A 6000-nucleotide genomic window follows, 5' to 3' on the forward strand; every position below is an offset into this window, starting at 1 on the left:
TTTTGCATCAGCTTCCCTTTGGCTAACTAATATAGAATTTGGTACTGAGGAGTGGGGAAGTGCAATTATTGAAATGCTGGAATGGTTTTATAAGTGGGTAAGGGGTATTTTTTGGAGGAGTTGTGAGGTGCTTTGAAGAAAAGACCTACAGTGCTTTGAAGAGACTGTTGATAGCAATATGGGTACTAAAGAGACTTTTTATGATGCCTTAGAGGTAAATGATGAAACTATTATTGAAAACTGGAGGAAAGGTGATCCATGTTATAAAGTTGCAGAGAACTTAGCTAGATAACTCCTGTGTTCTATGGAAGGCAGAATTTGAAAATGGCAAACCTGGGCATTTAGCTGAAGAAATTTCCAAAGTAAACCCGGAGAACGCAACTTGGCTTCTGCTTGCAGCTTATAGCAAAATGCTAGATGAGAGATATGTTGCTGAGGACTGAACTGTCAAGTACAAAGGAAACAGAAACTGATTCTGGAAATTCCAAGCCTCTGGAACTGAAGCTCCCAGGTGGAAGTGCCCAATTGGAGGACTTAACTAAACTTGGAACTTGTAAATCAGGATTGAAGATGCAGTTACCTAGGAAAGACTTGTGGAAAGTCTTACTGTCTGATGGCTTGGACCCCTGTTTCTTGCATGCTAAGCCAACACAGTTTTTGAGAGACCTGTATGAACAAAACCACTGTCAGCTTGGACTAAAAAGGACAAGAAAAGGAGAGATAGAAGGAAAAACAGCTTTAAGAGGAAAACCATGAAAGCTGAGATCTGGAATTAAGACTTCACCTTGGGCCAAGAGAGGAACCCCACCATGTGTACACAGAGGGTGGGTTTGCCCCAGCAGTTGAAGAGGGTGGGTGTTCCAGTCCGATATTCTGGGAGAGTTTTGCTGCCCCAGGGTGTGGAGAGGGTGGGGCACATTCCCCAAGGATTAGAGTGGTTAAGGTCAGCACCCCACAGGTCTGAGAGGAGTGGACCTGTCCCCCAAAGGTTAGGGAAGGCCAGGTGGTCAACTCATTGCTCTGAGTGGGTTGAGCCTGTATGCCAAAGGTTAGGGAGAATGTTGTCTTCACATCATGTGCTAGGGGGGTTAAGACTCTAACCCAAAGATTGGGTGAGGTGTGGCGATCACCCCAACATTCCTGGAGGGAGAGGTCTGGAGCTTGGTCGATACCCAGGTACTTGATGAGGGTGGAACCAAGAAAATGGCCATTGGGCAAGCCTGTGGAAAGGGTGGGTCGTCATATGGCCCAAAGGAGAAGAAACCGTCTTCTTAAGAATGACTCTCAGACTGAAATCGAATGGAGGATGCCCTGCAGGTTTACTGACCTGTAGAGGACGCGTGACTCAAGTTTCCCTCCCAATTTCTCCTTATTGTAATGAAAATGTTTATCCTTTGTCTATCCATTTGTGTATTGAAAACAGACAAATTGTTTTGTAAGTTTCAGAGGTCTATAGCAGACATGACTTTGCCCCAGGACAAACTGTATTTCTTTAAATTGATTGTGATATGATTTCGTACTTGCAGTGTTACTGATTTAAGGTTTTTTCAAATATTGTAATGTCTTTTTGGAATTCATAGGGTGGATTGTGGCAGTTTAATGTGGTTATGAATTTCAAAAATAGATATTGGATTATGTTTGTAATCTGATCTGTACCTGGGAGTGATGGAGTTATGATTGGGGCTTTGATTGGGCCATGTCATTAGGGCATTGAGTCCCCACCCCTTGGTGGGTGGGGACTCACAGATAAAAGGCATGACAAAGGACAGAGTTGGGAGTTCTTAATGTTGGAGTCTGATGCTGAAGTCTTAAGCTGGAGCCCCAGGAAGTAAGCTCACAGAGGAAAGAGAAGCCCGAACCCAGAGAGAAGCAAGACCCTGGAAGGAAGGAACCCAGGAAGCCTGAGCCCTCGCAGCCGTTGGCACCCATCTTGCTCCAACACGTGAAAATAGACTTTGGTGAGAGAAGTAACATGCTTTCTGGCCTGTAAGCTCCTACTGCAAATAAATACCCTTTATAAAAACCAACGAGTTTCTGGTATTTTGCATCAGCACCCCGTTGGCTGACTAATACACCCACATGCATGTGCAGGCGTGTGCACCGGCATGAGACAGGACTAGCGGGCTCCTCACAGCCTGTCCTTGTGGCCGAACACTGCCCAGCCCACAAGGACTCAGGTCAAGAAATGAAACACGGATCATTTCCAGGTCTTACTCCTTATGTCTTTTGGCTTAAAAGTTATAAACGGTTTAAAAATGATAAACAGATTCATGAAGAACAGAAGCATAGAAAAAGCAAAAGCCCCAGATCCTTCCGCAATGTGCATGTGAACACCGTATGCGCACACGGCACGCAGATTAAAAACACTGAAAGTGGGCTCCTGCTCTGGCCACGTGCAGTCACTAGTGTGTCCTGCACAGCCGTGGTGCCGGCCTTCTGCCTGTGGCAGCGTGGCCTCCTGGGGCGGCACGTGTCGTGTTTCATTTAGCCGTTCCCCCATGGTGACCAGCAGCCCCACCTCCTCACCAGTTACAAGCAACGCGGCCGTGGACCTCCATGCATGGTGTTTCTGCCAGCTGGATTTCCAGAGCAGTTGGGGTCTCCGAATGGTGGTGCCAGTTCTGCTCCTACCGAGAGAGCAGGGGAGGGGCTACTGGATAGTCGTGAACTTTTCATTTTTATCCATCTGATAGGACAACCTTTTTTTTTTTTCAAGATTTATTCTTTAAAATGTATTTCTCTCCCCTCCCCCTATTGACTGTTCTCTGTGTTGATTCACTTTGTGTTCTTCTGTGTCCGCTTGGATTCTTGCCAGCAGCATTGGCAATCTGTGTCTCTTTTTGTTGCATCAGCTCTCTGTGTGTGCAGCACCACTTCTGGGCAGACTGCACTTTTTTTGCACAGGGCAACTCTCCTTACGGGGCGCACTCCTTGCGCTTGGGGCTCCCTTACATGGGGGACACCCTTGCGTGGCACGGCACTCCTTGTGTGCATCAGCACTGCGTGTGGGCCAGCTCACCACATGGGTCAGGAGGCCCTGGATTTGAACCCTGGACCTCCCATATGGTAGGTGGACGCTCTATCAGTTGAGCCAAATCCGCTTTTCCTTAATCGCTGATGAGGCCATCTTCCATTAATTTATTAGGCATCTGTATGTTCTTTTCCATGAATTTCTTTTTTAAATAGATATGTTTATCCTTTTTTATTAATTTGTTAGAGATCTTTGAATCCAGTTAGTGTAATCAATTCGGTATGTTGTAAATATATTCTTCCAGGTTGTCATTGGTCTCTTAACTGTTTATGGAGTCTTTGGCCAAACAGAAAATTTTGATTTCCGTGTAGTTAGGTCTCTTTCCCTTTAAGGCTTCTGCATTTCATGCCTTCTTGGAAAGGCTGCCACTGTTTCAAGATTGTTGAAATCATCTCCTGTGTTTCATTCCAGTACTTACACAGTATTTCTCTTATGCTCATTCTAAAGCCATGTAACATTCATATTTAAGAACGGTGTGAGGTAGAGATTTAACTTCAGGGTTGCTCTTTTTCCCAAATGGATAATCGTTCCAGTGGTTTTTTCCAAGTCTACCCTTTCTCTACTCTTACTAGACCCTAAGTTCTCCTGTGTCCAGAGCTCCGTGGTGAAGTCCCTTCTGTTCCACTGATTTTTTTTTCCATTCCAGCCTCGATACAACACTGTTTTAATTGAAGTTACTTTATTGTGGGTTCTGCTATCTGGCAGGGCAGGCTCCCATCTTTTTATTCTACTTGATCGTCTTTTCCTTTGCTATTGTGGTGCGTTTCTCTTTACTACGATCATGTCAGCCTGGAAGCAGGCTGCCCCACCTCCGTTCTCCTCGACCCCCGCTGGTGTTTCACTGAATTTATAGATTAATCTGAGGGCATCTGACTCCTTTGAGGTATTGAATGTTCCCATACAGAGACACGGTTTTCCAATCCATTCTTTGATAACCTCCTGTAACATTTTAAATTTTCAACAATAAAAGCTCATTTTAAGCTACAATTTGTACTGCTTTTAGGAATGGGTTTTTTCTTGATTACATTTTTTATACCTTCCTGGAATGAATAGGCTTTTGGATGCTCGGGGGGACTCCGAGCTCAGCCCTGCCTGGTCAGCAGAGCTCCAGGGCCAGCCCTGCCTCCAGTGGCTGCCTCAGGTGCCCTCGGCGGGGAGCAGCTCTGCTGGGGACCTCCCCACCTTCTGCCTCACAACAGTCTTTATTTTTAACCCTTAAAAATAACTTATATTTTACTTTTCAGGACTGCTTTAGAGAAAGAACTTCAGCAAAAGAGAGAAGTGGACTTGAGCGCGGGAACTCTGGGTTCACACCTGGGCTTGGGCACCTGGTGCAGGTGGCAGGTTTTACTGTAGGAACCACCGAGTGCCAGGTATGTGCCAGGCGCTGGGGCTCTTGCTTTACGTGGGTTTAAGCATCTCACCCCATCACCACCAGCAGCTGGGGGTCATCATCTCCGTTTCACAGATGAGCCACAGAGAGGTTACGCAAGTTTCCCAGGGCCACCCGGAATTGAAATCCAGGTGGGAGCTGTGCAGGTCTCAGCCCCAGGACCACCAGTAAAGATGCCCACACCCTGCGCCAGCCGCCCACCGGCCCTCTTCCCACAGTCCCCGGCTCCGGAGCCCAGAGGAGGCAGGGCCAGCAGCCCAAGAGGTGCAGCGGCAGGGGATGACTGTCTGCCAAGCACGTCTGGGTGCATCTGGCTCCCTGCCCGCTGCTCTTTGCTTTTAAAGTCTGCTCAGTCCATTAACCGGGTCTTTCTCGCAAACTTGAAACTTCATCTTTCTTATCCCCAAACAGAAGAAAAGCCCCAGCGCCGGCCGTTCCCTCATGCTTCCCGCGGCCAGCCCCTCTGGAAGGAGCAGTGTGGCGACGTGCCAGGCAAAGCGGCAGCCGGGCACCCTGCTTGGGGGGGCCGGGGGCAGGGGCTCGAGGTCTCCCCAGGACCCCCAGGCCAGGCCCCGCACGTCACCCTGAGCAGGCCGGGTCCGAGGAGACGGGAGGTGGCAGCACAGGCTCACGGCCCTCGAGCTGCAGCCCCAGCCGTCCCCAGAGCCGAAAACCAAAACCTTTTTACGTGTTCGGTGCTGAAACCCGTGCCCTCAGGTGAGCGTCCGCACGTTTCCCTGCGCTTGGTCACTGGGTGCGAGACCCGCCGAGGAGGCTGCGTGACACGGGTGTAGGCCCCGCGCGGCCTCGCTCCGAGCACGTCAGAACCCGGAATCCCGTGGCCGCGAGGGCTCGGGGCTGCGGGCCGGGACTAACTGCTTAGCGCGGCCGGGCCGCGCCGGGGCTCGCGCGGCTTCGCTCCTCCCCGGGGCCTCCAGCCGTGTCGCGGTGGGTCCCGAGGGCCCTCCAGGCGTCGGGCTCGGGGTGGGCGCCGGGCCGAGGGGCTCCGTGGGGTCCCGTCGGGCGCCCCGCTCGGCGCGGCGCTTCCTGGCCTGGCTTTGCCGTGGCCGCCATCTCTCTGTGGGTTGTGCTGCTCTAACCCCGTGGCTTTCCTGGGAGGCTCTCGGGGTATCCTGACCGGGTCCACACCCAGGGGTCTGCACTGAGGATCCTGAGCCGGGAGAGGAGGGTCCGAGCCGGGCTGCCCGGACAGCGGCTCTTTCCCTGGAGGGGCGGTGGGGTGTCCCCCTCCCCCGGGCGCGGCCCCCCAGGGTCCCCAGGAGCCTGAGAGGGGAGGCAGCCCCGCGGCTGCTTTGGCCCGTCGTCCCCGTTGGGGCAGGGCTGGGGCGGCCGGGCCATCGAGGGTCCACGGTTGGTGCGCCCTGCTCCCCGGCGGCGCAGGCTCTGTGACCGCGGGGAAGCGCGCGCCGCCGCTGGGCCCCCCATCCGGCAACGCTGCCTCGAGGCGCCAGAAAGGTCAGTGGTGGCTGGTGAGTGACCCAGAGGCTGCGCCAGCCTGGGGGCGGGCAGAGGACGCGAGCGCCCACACGCCCTGGGGAGCCTGGACCGCAGGCGC

Source organism: Dasypus novemcinctus, chromosome 26, assembly GCF_030445035.2.
Source record: "Dasypus novemcinctus isolate mDasNov1 chromosome 26, mDasNov1.1.hap2, whole genome shotgun sequence".
Classification (NCBI taxonomy): domain Eukaryota; kingdom Metazoa; phylum Chordata; class Mammalia; order Cingulata; family Dasypodidae; genus Dasypus; species Dasypus novemcinctus.